Below are 25,340 nucleotides of genomic sequence, written 5' to 3' on the forward strand. Positions count from 1 at the left end.
TTGCATCTTCTATGCTATGTTAGATTTGAAATATCATTTATGGTAGGTAAAGATTTATTATTATTGTAATTGAATTAATCAGAATCTAATCATTGTTATTCTAGACTTGTTATGGAAAATGCAGAATAATAATGCAGTTCATATTTTTGCACATGTTTCTTAGTTTCTGCTAAACTTCATGGTACTGTGCTCCTCCCTTCCCCAGCTGATACTGGGCCATCATGGCAAGTCAGCAGCATCCAGAGTCCTTCACAGGGTGGAAAAATAGGTTGTTCATGCTAATGGCTTCCTTTTTTTCCCTCCGTGGTCTGTGCACTCAGAGTCATTTGAAAATGTTTGCTCGTTCACTCTTGCACCCTCCTCTTTCTTCACTGATCTACAGTTCCATGTAACACCTGAATTTGCTTTACGTGTTGCCTTTTATATATGTTAGATGCCATTTCTTTGTTCTTTTTGTTGTTTTTAAAGCCAGATTTGCCCTGCTCCATGTCTACATCTCTTTAGCTGACCATGGAAAAGTTGTCTACAGTTGCTATTCCTCTGTGCCTTATCTCTTCTCTCTGACACCTACACTGTCCTGGGCCGTGTCCTGCGTCCCTAGATCTTTAAAGCCATTGTATTCATACCTGACCTGGGTTTTTCTGCACTGCCTTGTTTTGTTAGATGCTCAGGAGTCGCATGCTCCATGAAATGACTTCTTGTAACTGCTGTCTTTATCAACACGTAGTTGTAGCACATGAAGATGCACAGAAGTAAAATAAGTTAGCCATAGACACCAAAGCTGCAGGAGGTTGAGAGGAGTTCAGGTGGAGCAGTTCTGGCAGGCTTCAGTTCTGAGGCTGCACAAATTCAATATGAAGATGATGGCCTGTTCCAGCTACAGAAATACTGTACTTCAGAGCTGCATAGTTACAACATGATACTTTACTTAACTGTTGTTAAAATATTTCTTGTTAAAGTTTCATTCTTTAATTTTATGATAGTATTATCTATGATACTATACATATAACAAAAATTAAATAATATGTCATTTAATTTTGCCATACCAGCCATGATTAAGGCAATCTCATCAGTTAGGAGATAGGTTTCTGCAATTTAGTAAACAATCTGGGCATGTTTGTCTTAATTGTTCTTATAGTCAGAAAGAATGTACAAGACTTGCTCCAAAAAAAAAATACCTCCTATTTTATTATGTTGGCCCATGACATCAGAGTCAGTTATTGGTGATAAGGCAACAGAGGCTGCACCTTCCAGCCACCATTCCATTACATGTTGTTGCCATGTAACAGAAGGCAACAGATGGGAACTCTGACAGAATGGTATCTGACATGGAAGTGTGGGTGAAGAAAATGTGTGTCATTGAATTCTTCCACATGGAAAAAAATGGATACCCACTGATATTCGTCAGTACTCTCGTCGTTTATGGAGACCTAACAGTGGATGTGAGCACAGTGCAGTGGTGGGTGGTGTAATTCAGCAGTGGGTTGCCTTCTCTGGTGCAGATTTTTATGAGCATGGCATGCAGGCTCCTGTTCATCAGTAGTGAATATGCATAGCTAATAGTGGTTCCTAAGTTGAAAACTAGTGCTTTCTAGCTGAATGTGTGCACTATCTAACAGTGTTTCTCTGCTCTCTGTATCTATTGTAGTTTTTATGTCAATAAATAAGGAGGTATTACTTTCGGAGCAATGTACAGATATGAAAGCTCAGTCAGTCATGAATTTGGATTTACAGTTAAGCATCTGTTGTGATTTAACCTGACCAGCAGCTGAATGCCACACTGCATTTTCTCACTCCACCCTCCCAGCGTGATGAGGAAGAGAATCAGAAAAGGAAAAGGTAGAATTTTAGGCTGAGAAAAAAACTATTTACTAAGACAGAAAAGGAAGAGAGAAATAACGGTAATGATAATAATGATAATGTGTATGTGTATACATATATGAAACAAGTGGTGCACAAAACAGTTGCTCACCACCCACTGACTGATGCCTTAACTTTTGGCTGGGGGGGCTGACAGTTCTTTCTCCTCAGTTTTACAGTTTTTCATATGATATCATTTGTCATGGAATATCCCTTTGTCCAGCTTAGGTCAGCTGTCCTTCTGTCCCCTTCTCGCTCCTTGTGTCCCACAAATCCCTTGCTGGAAGGACAGTATGAGAAGCTGAAAAGCTGAAATGTCCTTGGCTCTGTAAAGCACCACTCAGCAAGAACTAAACTATTGGTGTGTTACCAACACTGCTTTGGATTTATGCCAGGCATTGAAGCAAATCAACTCTGTCCTGGCTGAAAAGTGGACAGTACCCAAATAAAAGTAGCATGGTCTTCAGAACTTGAGCACAGCCTCTTTTTATAGCATCCTAATTCAATAGGCTAGGACTTGTTTTCTGTCATGGCTGATGACTACTTCTGGGTCATGACTTAGTGGCTTACTGATAGCACTCCCGTTCACTGGTCATGCAAATATAACAATAATTGCTTTTGCTGTTTCTCTTTGTAAATTCATGTGATTTAGGGCTACTCTAAACTATTAATACTGCCTTTCCAGGAAGAAAAAAAAATAAGTCAGAGTGAAGCAGGCAGTGGATTTGAGATTAAAGTTAGACATCTGCTTAAACAAGTTGATGATACATTTTCATTTAGGACTTGTGCAATAATGTAGTTTTAAAAACTGCAGAGAACTGCATAGGTCGATGCAGTTTTGCACTGCAGTGTATCTCACAGGTGCGAGGGAGTTAATATTTACATGTTTTCAATTGACTTTCCTTTTGTACGGTGGCATGTTTGATGAAATCATTTGCACTTTACTGCTGTCTGGAATTATCTGTGTCTGATAGTGTTCCTGCATGTGGATCATTTAGTCTGCTTACTTGAGGTGGACAAGCGCTGCTGTGTATCTTCAAAAGATTGTCTTAGAAATGGCGCCAACCTTATCTGTGCAAAAGGAGAGGATTATGACCCAGCTGTCATGTACCCATATAAATTCTGTCTCACTCTTTCTGTGTCAAGAATCTTTTGGCAGGAACATAATATTTCCTTCAAAATCAGTTCGTTCCTTTGCTTTTTTATTTTTTTTATTTCCCCCCATACATTCAATTTATCTGATTCTACTTCTTCGAAACAGTTCTCAGCCCTGCAGACTGATTAGATCCTAATTCTTTTGGCATGCTGTCAACTTGTCCTAGTCAGAATAACTATTAGGACTTTGCTTTTGCTACTTCTCTGCAAATTTGTTTCCCTTTCGGTGCTTCATGTCTTCTCTTTGTGATTTTCACCTATTTTGCCTGAAGCTGTCTTCTGACAATATGTTACCACCTCTCTCTGCGGATTTGTTCTTTGCCTCACCAAGTAATTTATTTATGTGTTAGCTTCCTCTTCACCATTATCTGGGCAGTTTGACTTTGCGTGTATTGCTTTTTATAGTGACTCAACTCTCTAGCATGTTATTAACAATTTGAAAGGCTTTTGTAGCTTTTAATGCAACAACTTAATCTTGCTGACTGGATGTTTTTAAATGACTGAAATTCCTTATGCACACACACTGAGATAACACCTTGTGCATGCCTGTAACAGCTGTAGAACTGAACACAGGATCCATTAAGAATGTTTTCTCTCTTGGCAGTTAAATGACATAATAAGATTGCATGCCAAAACAAATAAAAATCAGTCCCTAGATTGTGATGTGCCACTATTTCTATATTTTAAATATATATATTAAGGAAAAATATATATATATATAGAAAAGGTAAGAAATTCTGTTTAATTTAAGCAGCCCTTCAATGCCAGTTACTTGAATGAGGCTGAAATCTGCTCCCATGTTTCCTCCCTAAACTTTAAATAAATAAATAAATAGATAAATAAATAGATAAATAAAAAGAGGATCCTAGCCACCTCAGGATAGAGTTTCTGTTCCTTTTCATTAGTTCCTCAGTAGAAAGTATGATGTAGGCAGACAACACAAATTCTACAGCAGATTGATCAAAACAAACCCTATTGTTATTCCCCTTACACTGAAGTTGCTAACCTGGTGGGTGGAATCTTACTCTGACTTGTGGAAAATGTTGAAAGCACAGTAATTACTTTTTTACTAGAAAACAGGTAGATACTGCTTTGCTCAAAATTCCTGTTACCATAAATTCTGTTTTTTAAGTTATTCTAGATAAATCTGTATTATTCTTTGATTTAAAAGTCACGCATAATTTCATGCATGCTACCTTTCTAGTAAAAACCATCCAAGCAGCCACATAAGGGACCGTGAGTTCTAACTAAATTTGTGAGTTTTGTATGGGCTTCTTCTAACTTACCCATAAAGTGATTCCTTTCGGCAAGATACTCTGTTTCCAATCTTGGCAAAGAAAATGAACAAAAAGCAATTTTGTCTTGCTGTCTTTGGGTTTCTCTCTGTGGAATAGATCTGGGAAAATGGCGCAAGCTTGACCCTGAGGCAGAGGATGGCCCAAAGTTGCAGATCTTGAGATCTCCCTAGGAGATAAACATCTTCAACAGAGAATAAATGTTTCATGCGTGTTTGTTTTTTGAAAGACATTTTTGGGAGCACTCTATGAATATTTTTCTGACACATTGACACATTCAAAAAGTTGAAAGATTGAAAGATTATGTCCATGGTTATATAAAGGGAAGGAAGTAACTTTTAACTTAGAGGAATCTCTGTAGCTATCTGAATAGCAGAACTAGTGGCCAAGTGCCCAGCCTTTTATCTTTGAATCTCTAGGGGGTCTTGACAATTTGTCTTGAATATAGACTTCACTAAAATCAACTCTATCTTTGTCACCTCCAGGTTGGGCACTAATGTACTTTCTGCAGAGCTTATTGTGTAGTGAACATTAAATTAGAACTCCATAAACTTAATTTGTTTCCAGTGCTTCATTTGCTTCCAAGTGTAATACTTGGTATTGATTTTAACTTATATTTAACTTTTATGGTAGTTGTGCGTACTTAAGACGCTGCTACTTCTTGACTGCTGTGAAACCTGACTTGAGTATTAAATTTTAGTCATTGCAGACAGCAATATTTGTTTTCTCTGGAAATCTGTGAAGTGTTAACCTAGAGGAATCCAAAGTTTTGAGATATTCTGTGTAGACTATGTATGCTTTTATAGTGGCACTGGAGAATAGCTGTAGAGTGGCAACAAACTCTGGTTTGATCTAACATTTGTGTTCTTTTAAAATATATCTTCTTTTTTTTAAATTATATTGTATTATTGAGAATTTTATTTTAATATGTTTGTCATGAAATGATGTGTATTTTGCAGTACACTAGAGACATCATACTAAATCCAGCCCTGTTTTCTATCCATTCTCAGTTCATAGGTTCATAGGTACATTAGGTTGGAAAGGACCTACAAGATCATCTACTCCAACCATCCTCCTATCACTATCCCTACCCAACTACTAAATCAAATCCCTTAGCACCTCATCTAAACGCTTCTTGAACAGCGCTAGGGATGGTGCCTCAACCACCTCCCTAGGCAGGCCATTCCAGTGCCTGAGCACTCTTTCAGAGAAAAAATGTTTCCTCAGGTCTAATCTGAATCTTCCCCGGCGCAACTTGTGGCCATTCCCTCTCGTCCTGTCATTACTTATCAGGGAGAAGAGGCCCACCCCCTCCTCACCACAACCCCCCTTCAGGAAGTGGCAGAGTGCAATAAGGTCTCCTCTGAGCCTCCTCTTCTCCAGACTAAACAATCCCAACTCCCTCAGCCGCTCCTCATAAGACTTATGCTCCAGACCCCTCACCAGTTTTGTTGCCCTTCTCTGAACACGCTCCAGGGCCTCAATGTCCTTCTTGTAGTGAGGGGCCCAAAACTGAACACAGTACTCGAGGTGCGGCCGCACCAGAGCTGAGTACAGGGGGACGATCACCTCCCTGCTCCTGCTGGCTACACTATTTCTAATACAGGCCAGGATGCTGTTGGCCTTCTTGGCCACCTGGGCACACTGCTGGCTCATGTTAAGCCGAGCATCAACCAACACCCCCAGGTCCTTTTCCTCTCCACATTCTTCAAGCCATTCTGCCCCAAGCCTATAACACTGCATGGGGTTATTGTGGCCAAAGTGCAGGACCCGGATCCTTCTTGTGCTTTAAGTTTTCTGAAAAATTTAGGGCTTTTCTCCATAGTATAAATATTTATACTTTGCTTTTCTAATTTATTATTATTGTTTTTAAGTATGCAACAAATTATGTGTACACAATACAAACATAGATTGTGTTTGGTAAGATCTCTTAATGTTAGTTTGTACACAGATTACTTCACTCTGACTTTTCATGTAATCATCTTCTTTCAAAGTAAAATTTAATTTTCTATTTTGGAATGCAGACTACTGTGTAACCTTGAGCTGCCATCTGGCGTTGAGTTTCAACTTGAGCAAAAGAGTGCAGTGCATAAAGGGCACAGATTCTCTGGGCCAGAAGAAAGGACCTAACATCTCTTGAGTATGGTAGAATGCATGAACGTGGAAAATATGTGGTATTCTCACACAAGCAATAAGAGCTATCATTCTTCATTCAGTATGTTCTCTCATTAAGGAAATTCTCATTCTTCTTTTGAACTTTCCTAGTGTTTTGTGGATGTATGACTCCCAAGAGAAAAATCACTCTTTTAAACTTTTTGCTAGCTGAATTTTTAAGTGATATATTTCAGATGAAGTTCTTACAAACTTGTGAACGTTTTAATTTTCCTCAGTAATTTTCAGTGTCAGCAGTACTAGGCCTATTGTACCCATACAAACCTATGCAACATGAGTTGTCTAAATGTGACATAAAGAAACTGAACACAGAAAGAAAATGAAATATAGTTAGGATTATAAGATTTAAAAATTAATAAATAAATCACTAGTGAGCTTTTCAAGACAGAACAGGTGAAAATTATTTCCACCAGAGGAAGTAGATATTGAACAGCTGTGGATAAATGTATAAATTGTGGAAGATGTCCAACTTGGAGAATTGCCAAAGCACTAAAATTAATACATTTTTATATAAAGTGTTGTGAAATTGATGTTACCATGCATTGTTGAACTAGATGATCTTGGTGATGTTTTTTAACCTTTATGATTCTGCTTTCATCAAGAAAGAGATTTTGTGCTTCCTTCAGAGCATTAAATATCCCAATTTTAATTGAGTATAGGATAAGGAACCCAACGTGCACTTGAAAAAACATGTTAAGAAATATCTTTTCTGATATATGTGTTTTTATTTCAAATAATAAGAGAAAATTTCCAGAACAGACATTTATATGCATTTTAGAATTCTATTTGAATTATTCCTTCCCCTTTCCTGAAACTCATAGGGACTGCAAAGGAGCATCCCCTCCATAGCAGTGCCCTTTATAAGTTTATGTCAACTTAAGATTTGTAAGATGTGATTGCGTGGAACATAGTAAGTACAAGTGAAAAGCATACTCAGTACTTAATGACATTAAGACAGATAATAATTCAGAAAAAAAAATTAAGTTCTCACAAGAAGATGCAAGCCATTCTAGAAAAAAAAAACAGCAGAAGGAAACTGTAATTAAAATTTTCTAAGAGCTTCTTTTCTTGCAACCTTTTTCAATTTTCCTTTAACTGACATTTTCTATCTTTATTCTCTTCTCAAAATTACTGTTTTGTTATGGTAAGCATTAAATAGTGATAAGTAATTGAAATTCATTAACAAAGAGAATGAGCAGAGTAATGGTAAAACTAGAAATAATAAGAAAATAGAAAAGTACCTAAAATACTGTAGATTTTTATTATTTTTTCTCTTTATCTTTTGCTTGAAATGTTCTTGTGACCACTGTTTCATTCTTTCCCAAATGAATGGACAGGTTTTCAATTCCTACTAATCAACGTAATTTGGGGATGTTAATTCTTCTATTACTTTCTTTTTTTTTTCTTTAACTGCTACAAGAGCTTTTTTTTTTTTTTCAAAAATAAATGTTACACACATTTTAGATTAGTAAACCAAACTGCTAAGTCTGTACTGAAGTAGCAACATCTGTGTTGCCACCTACCCAGAGACAAAGACTTTTAAATTTGGGTTTTCTCTACAAACTGGCTTGCTGTGATTCCTATCCAGATAATAAAGCCAAGCAAATAAATTTTGCAAAACAAGACTCCTGAAGCATAATAGAGCATTTTTTTTTAACATGCCTCTCATTGACTGATCAAGAGATGGTTGGAGCAGTGCAAACTATTTCATGGGGGTAAATGGCTCATAAATCAAGATAACCTTCTGTGGATTCAAATCTTGCCTGAAAAACTAAACTGTGATTGTGCTATTTCAAGAAAAGCACTTGCCAAAAAATCAGCGGAAGGAGTAAGCTCTAGCTCATTGTAGCTGTTCAGTGAGGAGAACCTCAAACCAGGTGGGGCTTACTATAGATACACAAATCAGAGAAAAATAAAAATGAACAGGTTTCGACAAAATAGGCAAGAATTCTTTGTTCATAATTGCAAGTATCCCTTAATGATGTTTTTTTTTAAGATTAAGTTTTAGGATTGATTGGGTTAAAGTGTTTCTATCTGGAGTGAGAGTGCACCAAAAGGTGTGCTGGGCTGAGGCCATCATATTGGATTCGTGTTCTGCCTTGGTTTCTCGCTGACACATTGCATTAAACTACTACTTCTATTCTGTCAAATTACTTAAGTTTATAGTATGCACCAAATGTGTGATAGATAGATGTTCTGTGACTAAGGAGAGGAGTCTTAATACAGATCATGCTTAGAAGTGTTAGGATTTCTGGTTTGTTGTTTGCCTTGTGGTGTGAGATTATATTTAACCTTTAGATTATATTAAAAAAAAAAGTATTGTTTTACTTTGTATCACACAAACTTATTTGAATATCAGTAAACACATTGAGAATGAAATCACTTAGTTCTCATTAGCTCACTTACAATGGCACATAAGTGGATATTTGTGAAGCACCTGCTGGAAAACCAAAGATGACATTTCTAGGTCTTTCATATTGATAAACAGTTGTTATCTGCTTGTTTGTATTTTCCAGCATAAGTATGGATGATAAGATGTTCATTATTGGCATTTCCACAAATGATGTTCTGAACTCAATACCAGGCAGAAAGAGATCAAAATATTGGAAGCCCATACAGTTCCTACAGTCCAGTGTAACAGAAAAACATTAAATGGAATAAAGAACTATGAGCATAAATAAAGCACAAAGGACATGATAGGGTTTAAGTATGATAAAAGCTAATATAAAGTGTATGCAATAAGCAGAGGATTTAAGAGGGATGTGGGAGGTTAGACCTTAGCTATGCTAACAGTTGTACAGAGGAAATACTTCACTGAGACATTTTGAGAAGATATTTTTAAATCACCTTTTGACACAAGACCTTATTTTAAGATCAATGTAATCTTGGAAGAAAAAATGTTATGTACAAAATGTGACATAACTGAAAAGCAAGAAAACAGGCAATTATGCCAGAAAATAAAGAAATTAAGTGTATTTTTTTTAATTGAGAATATAAAAAATGGCAAGCTCTTTAAAATTCTTGATGAAGAGAATAAGTCTCAGCAAGGGAACTAAAGCTGTTCATCTGAAAGTATTATTTTATTCCTTTGCAAACATTTGGATTAAAAAGATAAAACAAAGTTCAAACTCTAAGTTCGTCAACATTGTAACGTATATAGAAAGAAGTTCAAATATGAATTTACAAAGAAAAAATTTCCCTCATTTCCAGCCTTAAATTGAAGTGTATTTATATGACTAATTTACTGATACTGCTTATTATGATCGGTGGTGAACACAAAAATTGTGTAAACAATTTGTTCTTGATCATTTTTGATGCTGAAGTACTTCTATAAGAGCCATTTAAATCTTCCAGCTTTGTGTGTGCCTTTATTTTCTCATTTTTCAGAAGGATGAATGGATTATGAAACTACATAATGAAAAAAAATCCACCGTGTTAACAGTTAAAAATGCTTAGTGAAAATGCAAATTGAAAACATGTCCAATTGATTTATTATTGTAAGTGTATGCAGTGGGAAGCATAAGTGTTTCTACTAAGTACATTATCTTCTTCCTATGAGGTTTTCTTCTGTGGTGCTACCCCTGATATATCGCTATGCATTCAACCCACCAGCTCTGTTAAGTCCATTAGAAATTCCACTTCATATAATACATTTCACTATTACAGCAAAAGTCTTTACTCCCAAGAGTGAGTACTGTAATACATTTTTATGATGTAATTGTCCACAGCCTAGAGAGCACCTGTTAGCTAAATCTGATTTAGCACATTCCTGCTACCACTTTAAAATATAGTGCTGTACAGTAAAGTAGTTAGGAAGCAAAGGAAGAACTAAATTTTTATTTTTTGTGCATGTGTATGCATGAGATTTAATAGCAGTATATTTTCATGATATATTTTTTCTCCTATTGAAAATCTCATTCTGTATGTAATTAGGACTCAAAGTTAATTTTTGTTTAGTGTGAAGCTGGCTACAGGTAGCTCTCTATGAAAAGGATATGATAGAAAATTTTAGTTTGCAGTGATAGCTAATAGATGTATACTAATACTACTGCTGTTATAATGCATTTTGACTTTCTGTATCTAGTGATAGATTAGACTGTGAAAGTTTTACTACATGTTGAAGATTATGATGTGCATATATATTATATATGCAGGTCATTCCTCATATAGCTTTATAAAATATAATAATTTTGAAATAGCAGATCATTTAAGGTCTCTTTTGTTACATTCCTCTAAACTGGCATGCTCAAATGAAAAATTTAATATCATGCATTCTAAGTTCTCTCATATTTAAGATATGCAAAAATGTTTTTTGAATGTTGGAATACAGAGATGTCAGAATAATTAATAATAAGGATGAAATACTGCATGTTTTAATAGGAAAACACGTTTCTGGTTGGAAGTCCATCAGATGACATAATAGACAGATCTTATAGACACAGTGTGGCATTCCTATTTGTGTTTTTTCCCATGCAAAAATAGAAATACTCTGAATCCCAGTTTGAGTTAATTTTAAAAAGACATTAACAAACACCAAACAAGTTCTGTTTATGTAGCTTGGAAAAAGAAAAGAAAAAAAAAAAGAAAAAAAAAAGCAATTGTATGTCATAATTTTGGCAAGTTTCTAAATAAAAGGAATTAAGTTTAGATATTTGAAAATTTAAATTACTGCTTTTTTTTTTTAAGCTTGTTGATCCTTATGACCTCGTTTGTGCTAAATATGGCTCTATCGGCAAGGAAAGGCATAATTTTATACTCTGTAGGCTTAAATTGAAGGCCAAACAGTTTCAAAAGCCATTTTAATTGCTAAAATGAAAAGATGACACACATCAAAGAATCTTTATTTTTCATGCCAATGCCTACATAGCTTTTTTTATATCCATTTAAAGTTGTTAGACTCCATCCGTATCCTTATTATGAATTCCCTGTATTGTCTTATTTTTTAAAGGGTACAACATCACAGTTTCAGAAGGAATGGGAAATCTAGAATGAAATTACCATATTGTAACTTAGAAGTGCAGTAAAATCAGGGTTTATATAATGCTTTTCATATCATTTTTCCCCCCTTTGCCCCTAAGTCTGGAAATCAGCAGTGGTGTCTGGTCTAGCCCTCTAAGGCAAGGTACACCTTAAAATAAAACGTTATTATTTACCCACCTCCTGTACAGTCCCAGTGTATACTCCTGGAAAGAGTCCAATGGAGGGCCACAAAGATGATAAAGGGCCTGGAGCACCTCTCTTATGAGGAAATGCAGAGCAACCTGGGTCTGTTCAGTCTTGAGAAAGGATGACTCAGAGAGGATCTGATCCGTGTCTATAAATATCTAAGAAGCGAGGGGCAAAGAGACAAGAACTACACACCTCAGAAGACCTTGCATTCCCATTTTCCACTCAGAGGGAAAGATAAAACTTCACCCAAGTCCCAAGACCTCACTCTTTGCTGTTTGACTCAGCAGTGGGAGCTTCCTAGCCATCTCGCCTTCAGCTTCAGAGTAAGGCCTTCGGTTTCAGACAGTCCCTCTCTCAATTTATTTGATTTACAAGCTTCAATTCCAATTATATTTCTTCGCATTCTGATATCCTATTTAGTAAATTAGCTTTCGCCCTCAGATTGTTGCCACTGTTTTGGTTTTTTTAGGCCCATCTCCCTACTCTCTCCCTTTATCCCCTTCCCCTTTCCTGGGGCATGGGTCCATGGTTCCCCTGTCCTATTAGTCATGGAACTCGACCAAACCAGCCCATAAACGGTTGACAAAACGTGAAGAAGTAATGCTCAAACTCTTCATAAATCACAGTAAAACAAAATATACCAGATTCTCTTTTGAAAGCTTTTTGGCAAACTTCTAAATTTGTTTCATATTCTATTTGTTTCATATTCTTTATGTATGTTTGTGTCCTCAGAAATCCAAATATGATTTCATTTTCATGGTGATCCACTGTTGCCCAGCATTTTTTAAAGAAGTGATTTGTTGCTTCCGAAACAAACAAACAAACAAACAAGAAAGAAACCCAAACCTTTAATACTCCCTGAGTTTGGCTTCTCCTTTCATTTCTGAAACAAATTTTGTAAATCTTACTTTCTATGAGACTTTATTTCTTAGGAATGAGAAGTTGCTATTCTTCTGTAGACATTTTGGGTGAATTCATTTTGTTAGAGGAACCAAATGACTTTGTTTACAAGAAGGGAGAAGCACGGCCCAGGAAGCTTCTTGTTTGTTTGAATAACCTCAAAAGAGTACAAAGTTTTACAGCTTTTTCTTCCAGTAGAGGAAAAGTAAGAGAATTCTACATCAGTATACCAATGTTAGGAACTCCCTTACATGTGAGATCTTTCTTGAACAGTGATTGGTCTACTAAATAAGTAAATGCTGGAGATCCCACTTATTCTGACCTTACCAAAGTTTCTAATTTGGTAACTATATGATAAATTATTATCTAAACTTGAGAAAGAAGTTACGGTGAAAAGTTTACTGTGGGTAAAAAGTTAGAGATACCTGTAGCTGGTGTTGAAATTATTGGAGTGGGGATATCACTAATATCATTAATTATATTCTTCCAAGAATTATCTAAATGCTTTAAAATCTATCAATCAATAATTCTCAGCACAAAAGTCCAAAACTTTCTCCAGTCACATAATAATATACTGTGAGATGTTTGTTTACTTTACTGAAGGGATTGGGAAGAGTTTAAGTTGTTTATTTAGTCAGTTTCCTCTAAAACTTTGAGAGAGTAAGAAGGAAAACTAAGAATAGTTTAGCTGTGAAGAAATCATTTCTAGAGCCTCTTGGATCACTAGTGTAAGGCTTAGTGATATAATCTGCACTAAAAATGTTTCTTCATACATTTTGAAATGTATAATGAGATAATTTCCGGTGTCAGTATTAATAATTTACTGTCCTACTTGGACTTGTGATTTAGAGAGGTCTTTTAAACATGGTAAATACACTTGAGATGACATGATGTTTTAATGTTCCAGTGTTTGTACATAGTGCATTGTACAGCTGATAATATATAAAGTGTTGGATGGTCAAAGTGAATGCACAATAATACTGCAGGAGAAAACTCATTTTCCTTTCCAGTTCAAGATCATCAAAAACATGGAGAGAAGTACAGTTTTCCTTCTAAGGATGGTGGATTGGATGAGTGGTTTTATTCTTTCCCAATCATTTACATTCACCACGTGAATGGTGATTGTGATCATTTTTTAAACACTGAAAGGATCAACTTGACTTTTCTCAGTCTTTAAAGCAGATTTTGCAAACTACATACCCTGCAAGTTTTCTTGTCTCATATTGTGAATTCAGTTCTAATTGAAATAAGGTAAGAATGAATTATGTAAAATTAAATAAACAAAAGTATGTTTTAATTACTTGCATTTCTATAATTGCCAAAGATACCTTGACAATCTCCATGTACAAAATGGATAGAGACAATGCAAAGAAGTGAATTAATGAACTGACAGAAAAGACATTTAACAAAATCAAGGGAGTAGGAAGAGATACTTTTTATGTGATGCTAGCTAAATGCATGCAGAAATGGCTAATTTAAGGCTGGAGGATTTTTGTATGTTGTTGTTAATTATGCAGAGAGGTATGCTGAGAAATGCACCTCAACTCTCAGAAAACAAAACCAAAAATGATCACTATGACTGCAAGAGCAACCTGTGGAGGAGGTTGAAGCATTGCAGTGGGAAGTATGGATGCAAAAGAGAATGTAATAATAGCAAGACTACAGTGCTGTTCCTGAAAGCAGGTGGAGGTCATTAGAAACTGTATCTAGGAGCATTAAAACATGTTGCCAGCAGCATCTGCATATAATGTAATCTAGTTTTCTGTGCAAATTATTCAGAAACCTCTGATTTCCATTTCACCTCTAATTATGATTGCTTAACAATGTTATGAAAACAAAGAATAATGAGTAAGGAGGATATTTTGCCTGGTACTTTGGTGTAGTGGTAAGGATTCAGATCATTAACTTTATCATTGAATTTTGCTTTCTGATGCACAGAGTTTCTTATTCTATTCCAATATCTTTTTGACAAGTTACAATCTGTATACTCACATACATGTAAGTAAGCTCTTTTCTTCTTAGATTATTTTAAATCAATACTGAGTTGTTTCTCAAGTGGAGTACTGTATGAAGAAAGTAAATCCCATTTGCCTTCAAAATGTGTCAGGAAGACAATGCACAGGATGTTTTACTAGGGAAAAGTCCTTACTGTCCTAGCTTTTGTGGCCAAAAAATAGAGGGGAAAAAATGGTGCATATTTAGTCTATAGGAGGCAGAGTGCTTTTCCCTGCAGATGGTAGGGTGGCATTACATACACTTAGGAGAAAATTATGTCTGGTGAAGTAGAGCTTTTGACGAAGAAAACATTGAATCTGAAATTCTCTATTCTTCAAAGTTAAAGTGTCTGAATTGGGGCTTCGTGCAACAGTATTGTACAGGAAATAGTGCTGATTCACATTATCACAAGAAAAGCACTCATAAAAACCTGTTTTCTAAGTGCCTTTTCAGTGTGCCTTGAGGTGGCAGCTCCATTATTCTCACTCCCGATGTGAACTATGGCCTCGTCCCTTTTTCAACTAATTTGCTCCTGGGGAAAACTGCTATTAAGTCATCTTTGTAGAGCAGTATAGAGAGGATCATTTGTTGTTCTCTTTTCCACTGCTTGAACACAGATACCTGGAAATCTAGTCCAAAATGTGGATGGAAAGATTGTATTTGCTTTTGCTCTTCTGTATCAACATGAATCAATTTAAGCGTGTTATGAAGGAAAACTAATTCAAATCTTCTAAAAAGGAAACTAGCAGCTGAGATGGAATCTCAACTCTACTTTGGTGGCCTCTTTCTGTTAGAAAATAAAAATTCCTAAATAAAATTACTCAGCCTGTGGACAGATATCAACAGCTACTTAGCTTCTGCTAATTGCCCCTGACTTATATCTTAGTTTAAAAAGCATGAAACTTTGTGTAAGCACTGTTCAAAATAATCTTTGAATGCATTTGTATGCATGATAAAAGATTTTAATCATCAGGATTATGACACTTCATTGTCAATTATGTGTCTTTTTGCTTAGTTGCATTGCTGCTTTTTTGTTGTTGTTGTTGCTGTTGTGTTTGTCTTTGTTTTTTTTTAATACAGAAATGAGCTATAATCAATAACTTGTCATATTATTCCTTCCTAATGGATTAGCCAAAGGATTCTGACATTACTCTCTGAATAAATTATCTGAAATGTATATTTTCATTATTTGACCAGCTCTTTAGATTGTTAAATAATGTTCTGTGAATAATTTATTCAACATTTTTCTGTCAATCCTTGAATAATTTACTCAAGAATACATTATTTTTATTATTCAGTGAGCTGTATTTCCAGCATCTGTGGAAATGTCTTTGTTGTGTGAAAACATAGAGATCTCTGGAAGGAGAGAGAAACTTTTAACTAGAATAACTTTGCTTCTTTGTAATATGTGTTCAGGTCCTTTTTTATATATACCCAAGTGCATAATTAAATGAATCTATTTTCATCTCTTGCTTAATTTAACAAGTAGTTTTCTATAACAGTCTTTAACTCTATGACCTCTGCTATTCTTATTGAAAGTCTTGCACTTGTTGCTATCCCTCCTCTGCTCGTCTCTCAAGTCTTCAACAGCATTCAGGAAAACTTCAATTATTTTAATTTTTCTGCTGAAGATATGTGATGAGGACAAGATTTACATTGCTTTCCTGAAGCTGTTAACCCAGGCATTTTGAAAACAGTGTCTACATAAACATATACTGAATAATACAGGTCTGTGGTACGCAAGTATAAGTGGAAGGAATAAGCTTTCAAACATGCAATCTCAACAGAGTAAGAGAAGTGCAAAGAAAGACTGAAAAGGCAGCCTAGCAAAAAGGTGTGTTGTGAGATATCCATATCTATTTACCAGATTGTTTTTCATTCAAGCGGCAGAAAATGCCCCAAGCAGCTGTGCTGGAGCAATGATTAAATGAAATGATTTGAAGATGAATAACCCTGTCTCCTCCTTACAGCATCCATTTTACAGCTTCAATCCTGACCGTGGTAGAATGAGGTAAAGTCAGGGAGCTCTGGACTGCCCCAGAATTGGTGTGTGCACCAATTCCTCTGTCCCTCTGACTGTTAATGGGAAGCTACATGGTACTGCAGCTCAAGTAGTAGTTCGTGAAGTTATTTTACTACCTAGACATTTTGAATATGTAATGTGTGGCTCTTAAGAACCTGCAGTGTGGAATAAAGCTGGAAAAGAACAACTGGAAGGAAAGGGATCAGAAACCAAAGTCTAGTGATGTTCCAGGACAAGTCTAGCAAGGAAAAAGCTAGCCCTGAGGCTAGAGCCAGCAGAGATTATTGTAGAATCATAGAGTGGCTTGGTTTGGAAGAACCTTAAAGCCCATCCAGTTTCACTCCCTCTGCTGTGGCACAGTTGCCATGACCAGTTTGGGCTGTCCAGGACCCCATCCAAGCTGGCATTGAGCGCCTCCAGGGACAGGACATCCACAGTTTCTCTGGGCAGCCTGTGCCTGTGCTTCACCACCCTTGGAGTGAAAAATTTCTGCCTCACATTTAATATAGATCTCCATTGTTGTAGTTTAAAACCATTTCACCTTGTCTTACACTATACACCTGTGTAAAAGTCAGTCTACTTTCTGAATATAAGCTCTTTTTAAGTACTGGAAGGCTGAAATGAACGGAGGTTGAAGAAATGAAATCATAAGTTTCTGTTGTGTTGTAGGAGAAAATGTTGACTGTGCGTAAAACAGGCCCATAAAAATAATAAAATAACTAACAAAATGCAAGTAGCAACAAAAAATATTTAAACTACATCACCCCCTTCTAAAACAAAACACTTCAGTGTAGGAATAGAGTCCACAGTGAGAACTGTTCAGTGTTCTCACTGAATAAAAAAGCTTATTTTGTGAAGAAGACTGTGGCATCAAACAGAAAGTGGACCTCTTCTTGCAGATATAGCAAGTGCAAGACTTTGCAAGCTCTGGAGGGATCACTGACATGGATCTGGCAAGCCAAGTTTTTGGGAAGGCAAAGTTGAGGCAATATTTATTACATCTGATAGAACATCTGATAGAAAGCAGATAAGCATCTTGGTGTTCAGAGAATGTCTTGAACAATCTAAGCCATAAGATCAAGCCAAAAATACATAACATTGTATATAGTCTTGTCATCACCCCTCTATAGACAGAGGGGAAGATATTGGTTGCTTTCAGTGTAAACATTTTTCTTCAATATTATATTTTTGTGTAAAAGTTGTTATTTCAGTATGCACTGCTATGTGCAGTTATACCTGCGTTTGTATCTTCTGAAACCAGTCTTCTGAATATGGTGGTTTTGGAGAGCTGGGGGCTGTGTGATTTTTCTTATTTAAATAACAGGAAAGAGAGGATGGAAGGATGAGCACAGGCTGTAGGAAGGGAGGGCTACAAGAGCACTTTAAAAATAAGTTATAAAGACATAAGTTGGAATTTGTTCACCATTAACCTGAGTGCAATAACTGAAAGGAACACCCATAATCACATTTATATTGACCACATGGGATTTGTTTTTTTTCTGTCTTTCTGTGTTATGGCTGTTTTCATACTAAGCTTCTGTTCTTGTAGGTTTGTTTCCCTTTCTTTAATTAAATCTGAAATATTCTCATACTACATATACTTATTTCTCATTTGGGCCTTGATTTGTTTGAGTTCTTAGTGCCCCAAAGGTCATAGGGGCCATTTATTCTATTATTAATGCTGCCACTGAATAGGAAAGCTGCACGTCTCATTTTTGTTCTATTTGCTTACAAGTTAACAGTTAAGAACTGGTGTAAAGTCCAGTGAGCTCAGGTCTGCCTGCTCCTATACTACAATGTCATCATTTCACCCTTGCAAGCAGTTACGGAATTTCAACTACTTGGAAAAAGTACTGTACCAAAATGGAGTAAAGGAATAAATTAGTTTTGTTAGTGACCATGGTCTTGCTCTGAAAACAACATTCTTCTTCTTACTATTACTGTTAGGCTTTTAGCTACTATGAATTTGTTTATCTTCCTTTAAAGGAAGACTATGAAAGCTAACCTTAATGCTGGATTTTACAATGTCTACTGAGCTGCTTTTTAAAAATTTTCTGAGCTTGTAAAAGTATAATTATCGTATCCTAATAATTATAACAGAAGACATTTCTTTTCCTCTTCGCACTGTTTGATCTAAACTGCAAATTTCTGATCTTCTTGTCAAAGACAGAGCTGTTTTCTTGGGAATATTTTGAACTTTGATGAAAGTTTTATGACACTTCCAACAAAACATGCTGCTCATTAAAGTTTCATAGAGAGAGAGAGCTCTATCTGAATTGTTTTCGAATTGTAAATATCTCATAATTGTCATCAGTGAGTAGCTGATGAAATACCTGTTCCCAGAAGCTTGTATCTGCAGACAAGAGCTTGGTGTCTCAGATAAATATGTTCTTTTGCTGTCCCAGAGTACCGAGAGTTGGCTCCTTTCATTCTGTTGTGGCAATGGTCCAAAAGTTGAGCATTGATGAAAATAATAATTAATTTATAACATTTGGCAAGGCCTTTGCAGAGGAAACAAGTTTTTGTTGTGTCTAAATATCTTATTCAACTCTTTTTTGTTGCTGTAAGAGGCACCAGGAGATTATTGTCCCATTAGTTTCCTAATTTATTTTTTGTCAGGTGAAGCTTAGACATGTGTCTTCTGATAGCGATGGCTAACTGTGGTTCCTCGGCTACATGAACATAAGTGGCAGTGCTGTTTAATCAAAGGACATCAATCTCAGAGAACTGACAATTGACACAACTACTAACTCTCCCTAGTGTTCAGCCTCAGGTAATCTTCCCAAAACAAATAAACGTGTGTTGTACGTCTGTGTATGCAGCATTACTTCAAAAACTTACTTAACATATGTTAGTTTCAAATCATTGGGTATCTCATGTAGTATCTCTGATAATTAGGGAGAGAAAAATGCCCTATTTAATGAAATGTTTCTCCCTTTTGAAAGCACTTGGGTAACTTGACTCTCAGACAGCATGAGGTTTTATCTAGTTATGAAGATATAAAAACATTATTCAGACAAATTGTTGTTTTTAAAGAGACTGTCTAATTAAAAATTAGAACATTATTATTTAATAGTTATCTAATTAGAACAGATGACATTTTTCTTTCCTTCTAACTGCCTAAGGAATACCTGGCTACTTGCCTTTTGGCTCCAAGATGTTCTCACACTCAGAAGAAGCGCATTGTGGCTCTCAAAGACGATGTACACCCTGCAAAGATTAAATTAGTGAGCTAGGTGAGTTGAATGGAGACTGAAATAGTTTTCCTCAGATTGGATGTATGGTTTGCATATCGACAAGTGGTACTTCTTCTGAATCACCTCCCGAAGGTGAATTTTTGTTTTTATTGACAATGAAGGGAACCTAGGGAAATTGTATCTGAATTTAGCTGCGTTTAGTGAAGTGAATATCTCTTGCAGTCATAAAAGTAGAACATAGATGTTCATTTAAATTGTAGTGTTAGCAGAGCTACAAAACAATGATAATCACAATGTAATTAGAATCTGTATTGTGAGAAAGTTGTGTATATTGAAGTGTGAGAATTACAATAAACTTCAGAAAGACAAATTTAATAAAATGAGGGAGCTCATCAGAAATGCCCCAAGGAAAAGTAAACTCCTTAGATATAGCATTTATTCTACTAAAGGAAACAGTAATAGTGTCTCAGGAGGTATTGTGGTGCTGAACAAAATGAGAAATAGGAAGACAAAGAAGAAATTTACATAGCTGAACTGCAATTTTAAGTGATTGAATGAAGAAGAAATCCTTCAAAATCTGATCCACACTAGCTGATTACCAGGAATGTAAACTAAATAACAGCAAATATACTTTAGGGACAAAGGAATGTCCAAAACAAATTTCCAGAGTAACAAATGAAATATATAAAATGAAGCAAAGCCTCTCTTTAAATACATCTATTAAAATGGTAATGCTAGACTTCATGGATAAAAGCCTGTTTTGTTAAAACATGAGAAGTATTGTCCATGACTCTGACAGGAAAATGTATGGAAACAGAAATGATAAATCAATGGGACAGATACTTGACAAAAATTCTTCTGGATTAACTCAGCTACTAAATGTTGGAACATCCAACAGAATAATCGGTCTCTTGCGAATGCAGAGGACCAGAGAGATTTGGCTGTGTCTGTATTTAAAAGGGGTTTTAACCTAGGTCTTATCATCACTAAAACACAATCACGGAATATCTGCAAAATCATGGTGGAAAAATATCTAAGCAAAACAGTGTTCTAGAAATGGAAACTATGTTTTGGTAACTGTTCAGTGTTTCTCTGAATTTGCAGTGGATATGGAATATCGACATGGATTGTACTCAAAGCAATCGAGAATGTTAAGCAGGCACAGATAAAATATTTGTAAAAGCTGTTTAGTTAACAGAGTACGAACAGATGCAATATATCATAGAATTGTAACTTCTATTATATCAGCTGCACCACTCAGCTTGGTGTCATCCACAAACTTGCTGAGGGTGCATTCAATTCCACTATCAATGTAATGGATAAATTTGTTGAAGATCACTGATCCCAAGACAGACCCAGAGGAGACATCACTCTTGAGCCACCTCTCTTGAGCTCCGTCATTCTATTACACCTGCTTGACCACTCTGATCAAGAAGAAATTCTCCCAAATGTCAAGTCTAAGCCTACCCTAGCACAGCTTGAGGGCATTTCCACATGTCCTGTTATTTGCCACCTGAGAAGGGAGACCAACGGGCACCTAGCTACAGGTAGTTTTAGCAAGTGGTGAAATAACTTCCTTTTTTTTCGGACTAACGAACAACAATTCCATCAGCTACTCCTTATCCTTCTTTTCTTGTCCCTTCACCAACCTCATTGCTCTTCTTGAGCAATCCTTTTAGTGAGGGGTCCAAAACTGAACACAAGATGCTGAATAGAAGATGCTAGCTATAAGAAAACTTCAGAGTTTTCTAGCTAATAACTAATTAAACTCAGATGTGAATGTCAGGGGAAAATAGGTGGATGGGATGAATTTACCATGATTTACCATGGATGGCAGAGTGTAAAGAGTGAGCCAGTACCTTGCTGAGTAAAGCCTAGGGAATATGGAAATGTAGTTCAGAAGAACTGATTTAACAATTAGAGTTGGTTATAACCTGAATGCAAAGTAGAGCACAAAAGGTAGAAAGATTACAAAACAACTTCCAGACTTCAAAACTGTTTCAGAGCAGTTAACTACCATTGTAGAAATCTCAGAAAAATTGCTGAACGCAGCTTCAGGCAAAAAAAGACCCAAGATATTAGAATGCATAAGGCAGAGGCAGAATGAAAGGAAGTCGCAAGGAAAATATTGTAATGTATGTCTGTAAATAAGTGGCGAAGGCTTATCTGAGTTGTTATATTCATCTCCTCTCTAAATATTGAAATTATTTGACTCACTGAAACTTTCTGTTATATGAAAAGAGTTTGAAAAAACTAATAGTACTATTTTAGAGAAGAAACAAACAATAGAGTTGGCAGAAAAGTGACTTAGAGTTCATTTATTTATATAAGTGTTTAAATACTGAAGTAGTATACTATATATATATATTTATATGGCACAAATATTTTCTGTGGTCGATTTTGAAAAGGTAGTTGCAGTAACACAAAAATTTTTTGAAAATGACACATGCTCCTAGGATTTGATAGATGTCCTTATAATGGTCTATAACATAAATAAAGAAACTGTCCCCAGCTCTAAAATTCATTGTAGCAGAAGGAGCTGCCTTATGAAAAAAATGTTGAGATCTGTGAAGACTGAAAAATTCCTTTGGCTGCAATACTATGGCCCTGAATAACTAAAGCCATTTTGTATTTATCAATTTGAGGCCTTAGAAATACAAAGTACAGATTTTTATCCTTAAATTATATGACAACTGTTAATGAACATTGTACAATTGTCTCCTTAAAGCATGATTATCTTTAGAATAGAATATTTAGTCATTGCTATCTGTAATTATCATAGATGTCTACTTCTAATGAAACACAAGATTAAAAAAAATCAAATTAAAATCTAAGGATGCATATCAACATCATTTGAAGAGTGTAATATCTAATCATATTTTTTAAAGTCATTCCCTCTTGAGTATACCATGATGGGGAAAAAAAACAACAAAGAAGATACAGTTTATTTAGAGGAATAACATCACAATGCTCATTAAAATACTTTAAAGAATAATTTAAAAGTTAAAATTTTAACACTTTAGAAGAATCATTTTAATATAAAATTTTAACTGTATAGGAACTTACAGCTGTGTATATTTGTATTTGCACATATACAAATAATTTATAATATAAATACACTTAGAGAACAAAAATAAAAGAATTTCTGAATTGTACTGATAAATTTAAGTGCTTTATTATTGTTGTCCTTCATTTTGTTGTTACTTTTTTTCTTCAAAGTATACTTGGAGCCATCGTACAGTCTTTCCCTGCCCACAAGTCCCATCAATGGGAACTGGGGATAGGTAGCTAATTCAGGCACAACATTGCTGCAAGCACTGTTCTGCCACAGGCTTAAGAAGGCTTTTCCTCTCAGTCTGAAGGGCTTATGGTAAAAGAAAATCAGGAGCTACTTAACTCACCCAGTTCACTCTTGTAATTAAAAAAATATGATGCTGCAAAAAGTCAGCTTGAAGTACTATGAACAATGTTTGCTTGACAAATGAAGCTAGAATAAGCACTGTGTATTTTAAAAGCCTGGGACAACCTTTATATTTAGTCTATGACCTTTTCTGATCTCCTAGTGATCTTTGGTAACTGACTCTCTTGTGTTACATTGCTCTGTGTCTACTGCTTTGGATATGATTGGCTGAAACGAAGAGGTAAATTTATTACTTCAATGAATATACCCCTGAGCACATTCTAAATGATAGATAAATTCCAAATTAGAAAAGTTTTAGCTTCAAGAAAATGTAAAATGTAGAAGAGGATAAAGTAGCACATCACAGCCTTTTACCCTAGTTATAGCTTGAACAGTAATGTTGCAATCCCTCCAAAACATTTTCTGAAGGAAATACACATATGGGAGAGGTACAGGATGGTGGTATAGAATGAAATTTGGTGTTCAAAAAACTGCTCAAGTCCACATAGAATCTATACTCAGAGATGCTGATCCACCTCCTTGTCAAAATTGAAACAATACTATATACCTCTGAAATCAAAACACTGTTAGACTCGCAAGTTTAGATACTGATGAACAGCTTCAGCTATGTAAAGAACTCTGTTATCTAAGGTGTGAAGGAAAAAACAACTTACATAGAAGATCTCAGCATCCGATATTGCTACTGTATTTTCTTGTCAATTTCTAATGCTTCACATCCAGAACGATACTCATTTGCAGTCTATGTGACACTCCCTGGGTCCCACACATTTTTATATGTAAATATTATGTAGTCCAAGACACTTTATATTCTAATTCAACATAGGAATTTTTTTTTTTTTTCAGGAGTCTCGTAAAGGTCAAGACTAAGTGTTGTCTCAGAATGGAAAGTGGGGCCACAGAGTCACCTCACTGGAATCTGGAAATACTCATGTCTGTGGAACATTTATGCCATGCATTTGAATTTCATATGAATTGTTTCCCAAGTAGGCATATTCACATGATATAGTGCCATTCAAAGGTAATCCTGGAGGCGGTGTAGATACATTAGCTTATTATCTCAGGAAAATTGAGTGTAATGCTGTGGTCTTATGTCCAGAAAGCTTTATCCCAGTGTTAGTGCAGCAAGAATCAGAACTCATGTCCCTTTATCTTGTCCTCCTCTGTTTTGCATAAGCATGCTCTGGGAGGTCATAACTCCCATCATCTTCAAAGGATCTGTGGAAGCATTTATGTACACAATCAGCAGTAATACTGTGGTAAGCTGCTACATGATTGCTTTCCAAATGCCTCATGAAAGACAAAACTGTACTTACAATCACAAATAAGAGGATACATTTATTATAATTTCAGCACAATAAAAATAGAAGCTAGCACTTGAATAGTTTTTAGTGCAATTCAAAATGAATAAAACTTTTGAATATCTACTTTTCTGATCTTGGGACTGAGCTCCACATAATTCAGTGTGCAATTCTACTAATAAAAATCTCTTTAAGTGAATTGCTGAAGGAAATTTGAATATTTGATCTAAAGCAACTCTAAGTCACTTAATGCTTGGAAGGACCACATAGACTAAATCACTTCATTTTCTTCCTTTTTTTCCCTAGCAATTTGATTAGTGTAGATGACTTCACACCATGGGAGCACACAGATCTGGAATCTCTCAGTTCTATACTGAGAAATGCCCAATTCCTGCCATACTTTATATGCAAAGACCATGCTGAGAAGTATATTGTGCCAAATATGATTAAAGTAAATATGTTTTTTCTTTGTGCCTCTTGAAATTAGTTTATCTTAAAATATCAGCACTATACTTAAAGTACTGGAAAGATATTTAATGACTCTCTAGAATAGAGGAAATGGATGGTGTAAATCTAGATGGCTTCTGACAGATTTATAGATGTTAGAATTGCAGCTGTAATTAATAGTAATTTCAAATAATTTGACTTGAATTTGCATGTGCCTATATTACAGGACTATGATTTTTCAAGTAGACCAGACCACAAAGCATATTATTTCAGTCTGTAATGAACTTACCAAAATTCTAGCTATGCTGAAGAGTGCCTCAGTTCCCACATGAAACATCCACTATTTCCCTTTCAACTGGAGCCTGAACTTAAAGGTTGGGAAATGATGAGTGCCCCAGTCCTGTTCAG

The sequence above is a fragment of the Cyrtonyx montezumae genome, unplaced genomic scaffold (assembly GCF_038088225.1).
Source record: "Cyrtonyx montezumae isolate F1298 unplaced genomic scaffold, pur_monq_1.0 scaffold_2, whole genome shotgun sequence".
NCBI lineage: Eukaryota > Metazoa > Chordata > Aves > Galliformes > Odontophoridae > Cyrtonyx > Cyrtonyx montezumae.